The 15113-nt window shown below is 38.7% G+C and overlaps 1 protein-coding gene across 1 annotated transcript in view; it reads left to right on the forward strand.

Moving 5' to 3' along the window:
* The first annotated feature begins 2876 nt into the window (after positions 1-2876).
* The window catches only part of LOC128742292 (uncharacterized), an 88992-nt gene continuing 76755 nt past the window's right edge, over positions 2877-15113 (forward strand). Inside the window, exon 1 of the mRNA XM_053838618.1 lies at positions 2877-3193. The gene's annotated coding sequence lies outside the window, so the exon portion shown is untranslated. The remainder of the gene's footprint in view (positions 3194-15113) is intronic.

Raw genomic sequence — 15113 nt, forward strand, 5'->3', positions numbered from 1 at the left:
GTGTACGATTCACAAATAAAAGGAAAAAAAACAGTTGCGCATTTTCCCGGAAAATTTTAATTAAAATTTTGCCGCATGAAATGAGCATCCAAGTTTTTTTTTCCAAAATTACAAGAAGAGTCCACATGTTTTGTTATATTTCTCCGCCCGGCGAGTAGACTTTTTACGGATTTATTATCGAATTGCCCACTTGCTCATAATTTTAATAATAACATTTATTTCTATGTTACTTGATTTATGAACTACCAACCAGGGCCCTGATAACGTGACCGTCTATTGCAAATCGCCACTAATGTGAAGCGAAGGCAAGAGAGAATCTGCTTCATTTATTTGTTTCGACGATGTTGAACCTTGTTACAAACTTCTAAAATCAAAATAACTTGATGAGTAACGAATGACTCGTTGACACAAAATTGACACGCCCCTCCTCCCATATACTGTGGACGTCATTATTGAATGATCCCAAATGTTGGATATGGTAAATTCCAATTATACTCGTATTGTGGTGCTCTTACGTTGGCACAGAAACCAGAAACAAGTAAATTCATTTCGTCATATTGTACGTATATTTCTTCAAAAGCTTCTAAATATTCTGGTTACCTCAGTAGTATTACAAGTGACTCTAACTTTAAAATAAGATTCGAATAAAATGTCTAAATCAGCAAATATTTAGACAAATATTTCGATCGCGCATTCTTTTCTTTGCTGCGAACGCTGAAAAGTTCATGCATTGTTCAGTTACTTTGCATAGTACCTAGAATAATCTTGTCGCGTTAATACTATGGCGTTCGTATTTTTACGATATTTTCTACACCCAGCAAAAGTTCATTTGGAGGGCGGATTTTTAGTAATCGGTGCCAAGTGGAATTATTTTTAGATTATTTTAACGGTTAAAAGTTGTTATATCCGAAGAACAAAGAATTCTTTTTAAAAACAATCTGTTGATTAGAAATGTCGCTATCCTGCTTCGATTAGATAGTGTAGCCAAGTTTTCAAATATCTCAAAAATTAGAACCTACTCGCTTTTTAACTGAGGGCTTTATGCAATTTCAAGATTTTCAGATTTCAAGACCAGGAACTTGGAAATAAGTGGTAATGCGAGTATTGTGCTTGTAATAAAGGCTATCAGAGCAGAAAAGCCGTGAATCCGTAAGCTGATGAGTAGCGGAAAAGTTTGCAAGTTCGGGAAAACCGAAAGATAAATGGCAGAAGATAATTCGAAGCACTGACTTGTGAATGCTTAATGCACTTTGGAATCAGAAAAGAACCTCCGACATCCTCTAATACGACCCGAAAGCCGGATTGAACAGTAACACTTTAAAGAGTTAACCTACCAGCTACCACCATGATATCGGACCACTATGATACAGTCACAAACTTTATTATAGCGATTTACTTTCAGGACATCTGGTTGGTCTAGGCTTCAGGTTCAATGTTCAAACAATAAAATCGATTGGTGAGAAGGGATGGTTTTACACATTTACAAAATTGTTTACTTTCAGGACATCAACTCAGTCTAGGTTCAATCGCAACGTCACACACGATAATCCCTGATTTGGTGGGCCTGGGTTGTTACTTTCTAGGATTATTTTGAAATAACGATCATCTTCATGGCACCGTGTTTGGAATGGAAAATTAGCTATGGTGTCATTACCAACTATGTCAAAGAAAATTGTCTTATATCGAGGTAAAAATTAATTATAATACTTTATCTCGGTACATCTCGGGATTCCAGCAATATTGCTCGGTTCTTTGGTAACAAAACGCGCTGGTTACTTTTTTGATAGCTTGAAACCGTCGCAGAAAGAATCTGCTTGGCTGTATATAAGTTATAAGTATATATTATACTTGTCTAGCACGTAAGCTATTGATTTCCTTGATAAAATAAAGGATATTTGCCCCCGCGACGATTCTGGCGACGGTTATAATTCATCGCGTACGAAAAGGTGGGAAATTGACAATAAAGAAAATGATTGTTTTCAGCAAAGTTGATCCGCAGACCAAAATCTTTCAAATGGTGGAAAAAGTTTCATAAGTTTTTCATCAAGTGGCATTAGTATTCGAGTGAATTTTGTTAGGTTTTAGCCTACCTTTAACTCGAAGTTGGCGCGAGTAACGAAAGGTTAAAACAGCGTGAATATCGTTTATTCAAACTCCATTTTAGGTTTTGAGGCTTACATTTTTGCAACTTTGCTCACTTTGAATCAATCCATTAGCAGTTACCTATTTTTCTTGCAATTCAGTGTACGCCACGTTACGCGTGTTGAAAGTTACAAAAGGAATTACGTGTTAATTTAAAATTAAATTTTACGGAGATTTTTTTTCCAATACTGAATGAAGTATATGCAGCTATTACTTTATGAAACCATAAAATATCTGATTTTCTTCTTCATATCAAAATGATGGAAAACAGATAATATCTGTTCAATATGTGTCCATATTATGGAACATTATTTATGAAACAGATTTTAAAAGCAAAGCATGGACATAGATTTTAATATGGCAACAACGCCTGTTAAACATGCGAGCACACACCCACTGGGCACTCTGGCAGCCGATCATGCGCGCTCCGATGCTTATGTCAGATTGCGTTTAAATTTATACCAGTCGTCCAACTTAAAACGCTGGAAGTATGTTTACGTGAGCAATCGGCAGCATACCAACATCATTACGCTCATAGCGAGTCAGGTATGAGAAAGACAGAAAGAGAAAGATTGCGCGTGTACGACGCGAGAGAGAACGGGAAAACTTTTGCGATGATTGCGTTGCGTTTTTCATTCTCGTCTCGCATTTCATAAAAAAGTATGCACTTGGACGACAGCATTTCCAGGCAGACTTGTGGTGATGTTTGCAGCATAATAAGTGGAGTACCGCTGGATTGCCATTCATTTGGCACGCTTGCTCAGTAGTTTTTTTCTTAGCAAATATTAAATCTTCAATTTGTGTGCGAAAAGTTGTAGTTTTGAATGTGAAACATATTTCTGAATGTTGAGAAAATCAAACTGTAATCGCGAATTCTTGCGAATTGGGCTGTCTAATTCGGTGAAGTGTGAATACCAGAAGAAAAGAAAAAGGCAATAAGTGTTTCGGTATACGTGTGACGATTGTGTTCTAGATAAAAGGAAAATTCCAGTGCGTTATTTTTGTTTGAGGGATCGCGAAGGTGCTGTTTTCGCATAATCCGGGTTTTCGGGTAAGTGCACTATACATGTAATTCTGGAATCATTTCCACTATTGTAGAATGAATCCTTTTAGCGTAAAATTATTTTTAAAACAGTAATGCTTTGCGATGTTGGAAACATATAAATTAATATATGTTCGATATGTACAGTGTATACAGAGTTGCCATTTCAAAATCTGTGTTTCTCGTTTAAAAATCTGTGAAAATCTGTAAAACCATCGAAAAAAATCTGTTACTAAATCTGTGTTACATAATTATGCTCCCATGAAAAAAACTTAGCATTTTAATGTTTTTAAACAATATGGTTAATTCAATATCAAAGCGTGTAGGGCGCTATATCTCTGCATATTAGTGTTGATAGGAGGAAATGCTTATCAACTTAGGAACTATATTGGCATGTTTCATTATGCCTGATTTTTGTTTTCAGGTATAATAAATTCAAATTTGTCACGAGGTTTTCGAGTCATTTTAAATCTCGCATGTGCATAATATTTTTAGATATAAATTATCAAATTATGGTTGTATATGAGCACCAATGGCATTATATTAAATTTATTAAAGGGTATTTTTTAAAGGTATCTTAATTTTCGTAATTACTGGCTTTAAAATTTTTGAATAGTCAGGTTAGTCTTATATAACTCCCCCCATCTACTAACAACAATTCCTTTCCCGAAATACTTGTGAAGATGCAGAGGATTCCCTGGGCTTTAGTAGCAACAAGTATTGGACTAACATTCCTTCCCATCCCACCAGGACCCGCATTCGGACGTGGCCGGCGTCGGTATTGATCAGCATGCAGGGACCTGATAAGGTTGCACAATGAGGAATAGCGTGCTGTCCCAAGTATGCTCTTTCCAGCCATCATTTTGCAATTTTCATCGGTCCTGGTCAATAACGGAGTAGCAGCACACGGGCGGTATCCTATGCTTATGCTTATGCTTATGCTTAATATGGTTAATTCAATATCATCCATACGCATCGTAAATTTTGTTTTTGATGTGCAGTAATTTCGGATTTGTAACTTTACCTCCCGATTTTTTGTGCCATTTCGCTTCCAGTGATAAAATTGATAAGCTTTACTTCAACATGTAGCATATCTGTGAAAATCTGTGATTTTCAAAAATATCTGTCATCTGTGATCACAGATTCTGTGCTTTAAAATGACGAAAAAATCTGTGATTTTACAGAAAAATCTGCGAAAATGGCAACTCTGAGTGTATATTGTACACCCGCCCAGTGATGCCAGAAAATGAACTAGATTAAAAACTCGTAGTAAAATCTTTAAAAAAAACTTAAAAATGGGAAATTATGCTAACATCATTCAATCAAGTCGTACTCGTGCTGTATTCTGTATAATGTACACAAACATTAGCTTGTCTCTTACACAAATGCATTTTTTACTCTTACACAAATACATTTTTTAACTTCTTTTTATATTTGTCGCACAGTAGGGACTGTATTTCGGAAAAAGGACAATAAATTTTATTTTAATATTTTTAAATGCCACAGAACTAGATTCAATCTTTTGATGTCTTTGCTACTACCCAGGTAACAAATAAGCATTTCCAATGCAATTTAAATGCAAGCCAATAAGCATTTAAGTTGTCTTAAATGCTACTTAAATGCTATTTTGCCAAAATATGCGGCTACTTTACTACTAGCCCACATATAGTGCTGGCAATGCTTATTTGCAGCTAGTTACCGACAAGATGAATTTAAATAGAATTGTGGATGCCAATTTACTACAGTTATGCAGTCAAAAGGCTGATAAACAGCAACCTGCATTACAAAACGCCAAGGATGCTAATAAACGATTGATTTACTGCTTATACTAATGCTTATTGGTTACCTCAGTAGTTTTATCTAAATGAACAAAATTCTCAATTTCGCTTGATTTCTTTGTTTTAAATATGCAAGGAAAAGGTGCCATAATTAATCAAAAGTCAAAGTACAAGGATGTGAACGTCTAGGTGAACGTCAGAATGTAGCACCATAACTTATGTGTCTGACTGCTTATTATTTTATGACGATCCTAATCGTTGCATCCTTTGATTCCATCCTGCCCATTTCAATAAAGACATCCTGCCCAATTGAGATTTTCATTTTCCAATTGGTTACCAAAGTAACCCACAGTGCTGCTTCAAAGTTTTTTTTTGGGTAAATATACAGCTACTTTAGTGCTAACCTTTTTATAGTTCTGACAATACTTATTTGCAGCTGGTTACTGACAAGTAGGATTTAAACAGAATTTTGGATGCCAATTTACAATAGCTAAGCAGTAAAAAAAATGCCAGAAATGCCGCTAAATGGTTGATTTTGATTGGAGTATGCTGACTTGATTTAAATTGTAGTAGGTATTGTCAATAGCAAGGAAAATTGTACCGTCCAAAGTGCGAAATCGCTCATAAAAGTGCTATTTTGCATTAAATCGTTTCGGTATCTTTGGCGCACTTATTGCTTGGAAGATAACGAAAAAGTGCACCGAAGATACCGAAACGATTTAATGCAAAATAGCACTTTTATGGACGATTTCGCACTTTGGATGGTACAATTTTTCTTGCAATTGACAATATGTATTTGAATTTATTACATCAAATATAAGAAGAAGACAACGACAATAATCAATCTGTCACTGAGCTGGCGCCTCTCTCTCAGATTAAAATGCATTAGTATCTCCGTAAAAAATGGAAGAGAGGAGACACGAAGAGAATCTCTCATTGTCACTTAGGTCTATTTGAAAAATTACCCGAGAATTCTCGCGTAACTTTTCAAAAGGACCTAAGTAACATTGAGAGACTCTCTTTGGTCACCCTCTCTTCCGATTATTACGGCGACATAAATGCATTTCAACAAAAGTTTTCTTGTCGATTAGCTAGCTACTGACACCAGCAACCGATTTATACTAGGCTGATGTTTTAAAGTGCATTTGCATCGCCGTGGCAATCGAAAGAGAAGAGACCCAAAGAGAATCTCTCATTGTTACTTAGGTCCTTTTGAAAAGTTACGCGAGAATTGTCTCTTTTAGTGCGACGAGCACTGGTCACTGGTAATATAAGAACTTAATGCATAAAGCAGCAAGCACCGTTTGGTGCGGTTTATGGGCCTTGGTGGCACATGTTGTTTCAAGGAGTCGTCTCCATTCAACTCAATATTGGGCCACTCGTCGCCAAATTACCAACCGTCTCAAAAGTCGCAAATCACTTTCGACCTGGTCGACCCATCTTGCACGTTGAGCCCCTCTGTTCCTGGTGCCGGTGGATTTGTTGAAGAGAACCGTTCTCGTCGCACTGTCGTCCGGCAATCTTACGACGTGTCCGTCCTACCGTAGACTATTGGCTTTCGCCAGATGTACGATGGGAATCTCTCCAAGCAGTGCCTGTATCTCGTGATTCATACGTCCCCGTCACTCTCTGTTTTCATTATACTCTGCTAAATATCATCCGCAGTGACTTCCGCTCAAGCACAGCATCGGCGCGTATGTCCTCCGTGAGCATCGTCACGGATTCAAGCCCATAAAAAACTACTAATCTAATAAGGATTTAGTACATCATCAGCTTCGTAAGGCGCTGGTTCTTCTTACTAGTGCTGTCCGCGGTTATCAGCGACCCAACTACACAAACTCATCTACCACTTCTAGTTCATTGTCGTCAACGGTCAACGTCTGTGGGAAGCACACGTTTGTTTCCTTTGAACGTGTTTCATGTATTTGGTCTTCGACGCATTTATTTTTAGACCAATCCTAGTATCTGCTTCCAGTATGGCGTAGATTGCCTCCTCCGTCATAACGTCCCTGGCTATGATATCAATCTCATCTGTAAAGCCTAGAAATTGGCTACTCTTGGTGGAAATCGTGCCTTTCATTTCAATGCCCGCTCGTTGGATTACTCCCTCAAGAGCGATGTTGAGTAGCATGTAGAAAAAGCCGTTACCCTCAACCTTCGCCGCGTCTTGTAGAGGGTCGAACGAGAGCGTCCCCGATATGCGCACTGTACACATCACTCGATCCAATGCAGCTTAGATCAGTTGTGTCAGTTTAGCCGGAGCTGCCAAAACTGGTCTCGATCGACTGTATCGTAAGCTGCTTTAAAATTAATCGGCGAAATCGTTGGTACGCATGTCTGGGTAAAGGTCCAGACACAATGCGTACGGATTTTACTACATTGCGGCAATTTAACAAATTTTCCATGGCTTTTCTGTCAAATTGCCGCTACGTAGTAAAATCCGTATGTATTGTGTCTGGGCCTTAAAGCCCATTAGACATGAAAACGGAAAAGGGAAATTGGACTATTTCTTACCTGGTGCTCCCTCAGATAATCATTTTTGCTTAAAAATTAAAACCTCAACTTCGTTTGAGTGTAGTTTCATAAAAAATAGCCATTGGCTTGATCGCATCGTTTTGACGATGTTGCCCTTTAGTGGGTTAATTTTGTTTCAGAGAGCAAAATAGTGTCTTTGGCTTATTGTAGTTCGGTATCTGGTCTGAATACGATTAGTTAATCCGAAGGCCGAAGATACTCTCAGCGAATGTAAGTATTGTAATATAGGAAGCGTTTGATATGGGAGGTCCACGCTTTCTACCTTGTCCTTGATTTCAAGGAGTTGAATGGAATTAGGTATCATCATTCCACTTGATTCTTTGAAATTGAGTAATTTTCGTTGAAACGGGGCCACCACTGACACGAGGTCTTCAAAAACTGGATCTTTTACACTTAATTGGTTGAAAATGGTTAAAAAATAAGAATTACATTTTGAATACCTCGAAATAGTGGACCCCACGTTACTTCATTTAGTTAATACACGGCAACACAGCGAACTGAGTACGGTGCAATGGAAGTCGTCATTTTATTCCACTTGAAAGCCCTGTTCCTCTCCTTTACAGAACCGGGCAATTTGTTAGCTATTTCATTGCAAATTTGTGAAATATAACATGATATGAATCTCAAGGTTTGCAGAAAATTAAACTTTTTTTGAAACTGTTAGGCCCCTTGGTGAACTAAGGGTTAACTATTTCGAGGTATTAAAAATGTAATTCTCATTTTCTAACCATTTTCAACCAATTAGGTGCAAAAGCTCCAATATTTGAAGAAGTCGTTTCAGTCGTGGCCCCATTTCAACGAGAATTACGCATTCTCTCTTCGGTACATGCTGCACAATTGGTCTGGCCGTTAACGAGAAAAACAATAGATTCATGTATGTAATCGTCATTTTCCAGAATGCTTTCAAGATGCCTTGGTTCCGGCTAACAGTGTTGGGCACCGCTAATTCGCTAATTCGCTAACCGATACAATTTGCTCGATAATCTTGGAAATTTCGCTAATCACTAATCGCAAACTGCAAATTAACAGTTACTGTTTATTTTTGAACATATCGCAATAACTTGCATTGTAATCTATCGCTGTACAAATTATTTGTAATTTACATTTATTATATGGCTTTTCTTAATTTACCTAAGATCAAAACCTATTATAATGGATAAAATGCTTTACAGTTTATTAATTTTAAAATAAACAGCGGCACTTCATTTGGAATCATGGCCCAGCAACAATTCGGCTAGTCTCAGTATAAATTATAAAGTATAACTAGCGTTTCTCGATTGGTCGGTTAGCGAATTAGCGAATTAGCGGTGCCCAACACTGCCGGCTAATATGTGGTTTCAACAAGAAGGCGCTACTTGCCACACAGGTCACGACACAATTAACCTATTAGGATGCGAGGTTGGTGAGCAGGTGACATTTAGATGGAGTGACTACTTATGTGGGGGTGATGTAAAGTTTTCGTCTATGTCGATACGGTGCAACGATTGTATCAGCTAGAATGCTTGAAAAACTGGTGTAAAACAGGATCGCATTCAGCTTTTGCATTAAATTATCTTTAAAAAGTAAGTGGCAAACACCGATTTATCTGGTACAAACAATCATTTCATATACTTTTTGCAGGTTTTGGGGTTTACACGTAAGTCGCTTTTTACGCGCAGGATACGTCCCGCGTAAATCAAAACCGCGTAAAAAATCGCGTAAATTCCGAAAACCGCGTAAAAAACCGCGTAAATTCCGAAAACTGCGTAAAAACCGTGTAAATTCCGAAAACCGCGTAAAAATAGTCGCGTAAAAAAACCGCGTATAAAAAAACCGCGTAAAAAGCGACTTTAGTGTATTCTAAAATGAAATGTATGTATTCTGCTAAATGTCTATTGCATTGTAGTTTTTTTAGTGCAATATTATATTTATACAACATTTTACCGAGAATGTTTATTATTGTAGCTTCAAATAAGATTCGGTCACGAGGCCAGAACCATTATAAGTATACCTTCCCATAATGGTTCTCTGTTAAACATCAATTCGGAACAATCGTGTCTATTAGACAGAAACATTGAAATACTTGAAAAAAAGTTAAGTCACAGATGAAGTTACCAACATCTTTTTTCTATACCAGGTATATGTTGTTGAAAAGAAGCTTTGTATTCGCAGACTGCGTTTCAATTTGTTGAAAATGTCAACTATATTTACACGGTGTACGAAAAGCGTCATGGCTGGTGGTGAGAAGTTTTGTTCGCAGCAGCAAACAACCAGCCAGCGCGCGGGGTGACGATGGGAAAGAACTTGTTTTTGTCGTTTCTATACTACATATAGGTAGTGCACTAGTGCGGATGCTTCGCAATACATATTCATTGGTAGCAGTAGAGCGTGGTCGGGGTGTACTCAACTCACCAACAAGCAACAAACGGCAACGTCATTTGCATGAAATCGAGAACATTGTGTTCAGATGGTTGGTTCAGATGCAAAATTAAGACGTGACGCGATGCTGTGCGAAAACAGCGATTTTGAGAGTCAATCGCTACGTGGTGGAGTGAATTGGGATTGTTTTATACTTTACGTTAGTCAGAGGTAATTTTAAGTTTTTGTTTGTCAAAAAATCAGGTCCGGTTCGATTGAGACGATGTAAGCAAAATGCTTTACCACGAAAATTATTTTCGCTACTTTTTCTTTCAAATCTAAATACGCTGGAGATGATGAAAGACTTTCAAATTAGGTACATAACATGAAATATGTATTACCATTTCAGGTGTTTGCATAATCTTGATCAACTGTTTAGTGAACTTTTAGTTAACTTGATTCTGCGTGAAAATAGAGTTTATATTGTGCATTCCTGCATTAGCCAGTTAACTACGGCAAGGTAATATTTATCATTATTATCTATTGTTCATTTGAGAGTTCAGTTGCTTTCGTTTGTCGCATTGCGTTGCTTTAGAAAAAGTAAGAAGTTTGCTGTGAAATTTAATGGTTATGATTTGCTGTTGACTCCCACAATACATGACTTGAAGGCGTAAGAAGCACGCTTCTGATTTCCATTTTCATATTTCATATTTTTCGCTATTTTGAAATGTAATGATTTCATTGCGTGCTCCAGCAACATACCTCAGGTGTCAGCTTTTTTGATGGTAAATTATAGTACCCATGAAGACTCAAACTAGTGAATCGCTATGTGAATCAATGTTAGTCATAATTGTGCAAGGCCCTATTTTAAAAAATGCTACTAGCCTTAATTATAAATCGCCGAGAGACTGTGACATGTTTTCTGCTTTAGTTATATTTTTGGTTCACATAATTTGACAACGGTGAGCGATGCAACTTCGATGCACGTCTTACAATTAAGTGACTGCTTTAAGTGATTGATGATATGTACATGTCTATTCTCACAAAATCCTAAAGCTTGCGTTTGCATACCAACAGGTTGAGAGCATGTGATTGCAGGTGGAATTTACACATTTTCCTTTTCAAATCAGTTATATTGTCCTCCTAATTTGCATCCCCATTCACTTCATCTCTAACATTTCTCCGATCATTTCAACACGTCGAACAAAACGTCCAAGATAAATGTTCGCGCAAAAGTTGTACACACTTTCTATATTTTACAGCCAGTATTTAAGCCTGATGTATTTACTGGTGCCGTAAACAGGAAAAAAATCGATCAAATCAATTTACCGGGTAAACGAACCTATAGTTAGAGAGAAAAATGTGGGTAAATTAGGGAAATTGATTCCGCCTTGGCCGTTCGAAATCCGCAGAAAAGAACAGTTATTGGAAAGAGCTATTAATAATTGTTTATATTTATAAATTCATTTTTTGTAATAAATTTTCGCGGTTTGTTATTATCAACTGTTCCGAAAGCGTTTCTCTAGTATATTTACGAAGAACGGTGTCCGTCATGAGTGGCGGTTGGTAGTTTTTCGGGCATTTTTTGGTTCCTCTAACGATCAGGGTCTTCTTCGTTTTCGACCTTACACGTTGGGTGAAATATTGGTTTTCTTTTATGGTTTCCTTGTGCACCGGTGCTCGACTGACACAGTTGCAGTGATCCACGGCAGCTGTAACCGGCGTCTATTGGTCACCGTTGTTCTCTTCGCGACGGGGATGGGCCTCTCTGCGGGGTTAAGTGGAGTCGATCAGGAGACGAAATCGCTTACGATTTTCATTAATTAACGGAGGTTGGTAATTTGCTCTCTTTTTGCGCTTGATTGAAACTTTTCAGGGAAAAGTAACAGCACAAGAAAATTAAATAAATGCAATAGATCTCTGAAACGACCAATTTGGTTTTATTATAACAGACATAGATATAATGAATTCCCTTATATCGAGTGTTAAACCTTTTCATAATGTACACGATAAATGACAAGTATTATTGCAGTTCACAATTTATAACAAAATATCTCGTGAAAGTTCGTTAAAATTACCAAGCTATTAAAATAAATTGATTTCATAAATACTCCGATTACAGCTAACCATAATAATTAACGGTCCTAATATCTTTTCAACAGCCACCGTTTACAGTGAAAAAATAAAACCGAGAGGCACAGAACGGCGAGCATTTCGTTCGTTAGCCTTTCTATTAGTAATTAAATTTGTTATCTCATGCAGTTAGAATTACATTTGTGCTTGCACCTCGTTTCTCTTACTTTCCAATATTTCTCTATTCTTTTCGCTGGCATGCTTCGAATCGGAACACTCTTTGCTTCGCACATCTTAGCGAGAAGCTGGTCTTCGGATCAACCTACTTATGCTTGGAGTGAAATTGGATTAACGGCGCTACATGTATGTCGGTACGAGACGCTGACTTTTAACTTCTGCTATTGCAAATTGTAGTTACACCAAGTTTTACGATGGAATGTAGGACAACTTTTCGTGATGATAGTCCTGATGCGATGGTTGGGGACAGCGTATTATCATCTCTCTTGTAAAGCTGCTACGGTCCATAGTAGATAGTACTATGGTGGTACATGCATAATAATGTGGGTCTTAACCTTCGCTGCGCTGGACAGTGTTCATATTTCGTGAGAAGGTTCATGTGAGTGTTTCACTGCCCACATCTGCCAACTAATTCCATGGCTATGGAATCCCAGAACTACAAAAAATGCGTTGTGACGACGGTGAACAGTGTAGTTTAACAAAAACCCACGGCCTGGCACCGCCGTTTGCCGTGTGGGATACTGAAAAAGTGAAACTGACAGAAAAATAATACAAGAAAAAAAAAACAGCCTATCGCTTGGGAGTTTCTTTTAGAGCATTTTTCAGCGGTACTGAATATAAAGAGTGCACCGACATCTAGATTACCTTCGCATTGCCGAAAGCGTGGGCTAGATGAAGAGAGGGTGCCTTTTTCCATCGGTTGCAATGTTGATGGCGTATATTTTCTAAGCTTTCTTGCTTTTTGGTACATTGTAACGGCATATGTATATGTCACCTGTGAACATACACAACAGTTCAACTTTCGTGTTATCCTGGATCTGATGGTATTCCAGCTTTTGTTTTCGTCCGTTGTGCAATGGCACTAGTGGAGCCTTTGTGCTTTATTTTCAGTAAAACATTCGAACATAGAAAATTTCCGGATATCTGGAATCAGTCATTCATGTTTCCTGTTTTCAAAAATGGCGATTGTCTGAATGCTCGGAACTATCGTGGTATTACCAGTCTCTCCACTGCATCCAAACTGTTTGAAATAATAGCGAGTAATTTCATTCTTGCTAAAACAAAATACCGACCAACACGGATTTTCACTGCGTCCTGTATATCCTACATGGAACAAAACACGGATCTGAAAGCAGCGTTCGATCGTATGGATCATAAAATACTGTTGCAGAAAACTTTACGATGAAATTTCACGAAATGGTTTAGTTCCTATTTGTGCGGCAAAGTTCTACGTGTGCAGCATGACACCTGTTTTTCTTCCTAGTTTACCAACTGCTCGGGCGCTCCGGGCAGCACCATGGGACCTCTTCGACATTGCTTCGTTGCTTGGAGTTGTATGCAAACTGATGATGCCGAGGATCTGAAATTATATTGCTGAAACTTTTGCCTTTAACCCGATTTTGCCACTTATCGTTGTCTTGCTGCAGAGGCTCTTAGATTTGATGTCCATTGGGGCTGGAAAAAACTGGCTTGTTATCAGCATCCCGAAATGTCTGCGTCGCCAGTCCAGTAGTTTACAACTATCAAATAAATGAGCTTGAGCATGTACTTCGAAAGAATCGAACGAATTCCAAAACGTTTTATGACGCTCGCATTGTGATATTTACCTAGGTGCGATCCACTAAACCTACCGCCGAACTCCGATAGATGTCGTCTTTTGGGTCACCCATTAATTCTTTTTTTAAAATTTTGCGATTTGGTCCGGTCTGATTTAACATCGACCATATGATATCGCGACAAGCAATCGAGTTGAGCAGGCGAGTCGAGCAGTCGAATCAAGCAATCGAGTCAAGCAGTTGAGTCGAGCAGTCGAGTCGAACAGTCTAGTCTAGTCTAGTCTAGTTAAATCAAGCTGTTCAGTCAGGCAGTCGAGCAGTCGAGTTGGGCAGTTGAACCGAGCAGCCGAGTCGAGCAGTTTAATCAAGCAGTCCAGTCGAGCAGTTTAATCGAGCGGTTAAGTCGAGTAGTCCAGTCGAGCAGTTGAATCGAGTAGTCTAGTCGAGCAGTTGAGTCGAGCACTCGAATCGAACAGTTTAGTCAAGCAGTATAGTCGAGCAGTCGGGTTAAGCGGTTCAGTAGGCAGTTAAATCGAACAGTTAAATCGAGTAGTTCAGTCGAGTAGTCCAGTCGAGCAGTTAAGTCGAGCTGTCGAATCAAACAGTTGAGTCAAGCGGGTGAGTCGAGCAGTCGGGTTGAGTGGCTAAGTCGAGCAGTCTTGTAGAGCTGTTGAATCAAGCTGTCAATTGAGTCGAGCAATCAAATCGAGTAGTCTAGTCGAGCAGTTGAATCAAGCGATCGGGTTGAGCAGCCGATTCGAATAGTCCGATCGAGCAGTCGAGTCGAGTAGTCCAGTCGAGCTGTGGAATTAAGCAGTTGAATCGAGCAGTTGAGTCGAGCAAATGAATCATGCTGTCCGGTCAAGCAGTCCAGTCGAGCAGTCGAATCGAACAGTCCAGTCGAGCAGTTCAATCGTGCAGTCGAGCAATCGGGTCGAGTTGGAGTCAAGCAATTGTGTCAAGCAGTCGAATCGAGTAGTTAAGTCGAGCAGTTCATTCGAGCAGTTAAATTGAGCTGTTCAGTCAAGCTGTCAAGTCGATCTGTCCAATCAAGCAGTTGAGTCGAGCAGTCGAGTCGAACAGTTCAGTCGAGCAGTTCAGCTAAACAGTCCAGCCGAGCAATCAAATCGAGCAGTCTAATCGACCAGTCCAGTCGAGCAGTCTAGTCAACCAGTTGAGCAAACGAGCAGTCCAGCAGTCGACCAGTGAGGTGCTGAGAATATAATCCATTGCTACAAAAGCATGACGTTCTGTCAGGGACCTGTTTTTAGTTACCGATAAGCCTCTTATGACGTCCTGTCAAAGACCTCTAATATAAATAATTCATAATAGATTATTCATGATTAATAAATCAGGTCGTCCTCCAGCGCGCCCGATAATCTAAAAAACCTTTTGAGTGTATTTCCATTTCAA

This window comes from Sabethes cyaneus, chromosome 3 (genome assembly GCF_943734655.1).
Source record: "Sabethes cyaneus chromosome 3, idSabCyanKW18_F2, whole genome shotgun sequence".
Classification (NCBI taxonomy): domain Eukaryota; kingdom Metazoa; phylum Arthropoda; class Insecta; order Diptera; family Culicidae; genus Sabethes; species Sabethes cyaneus.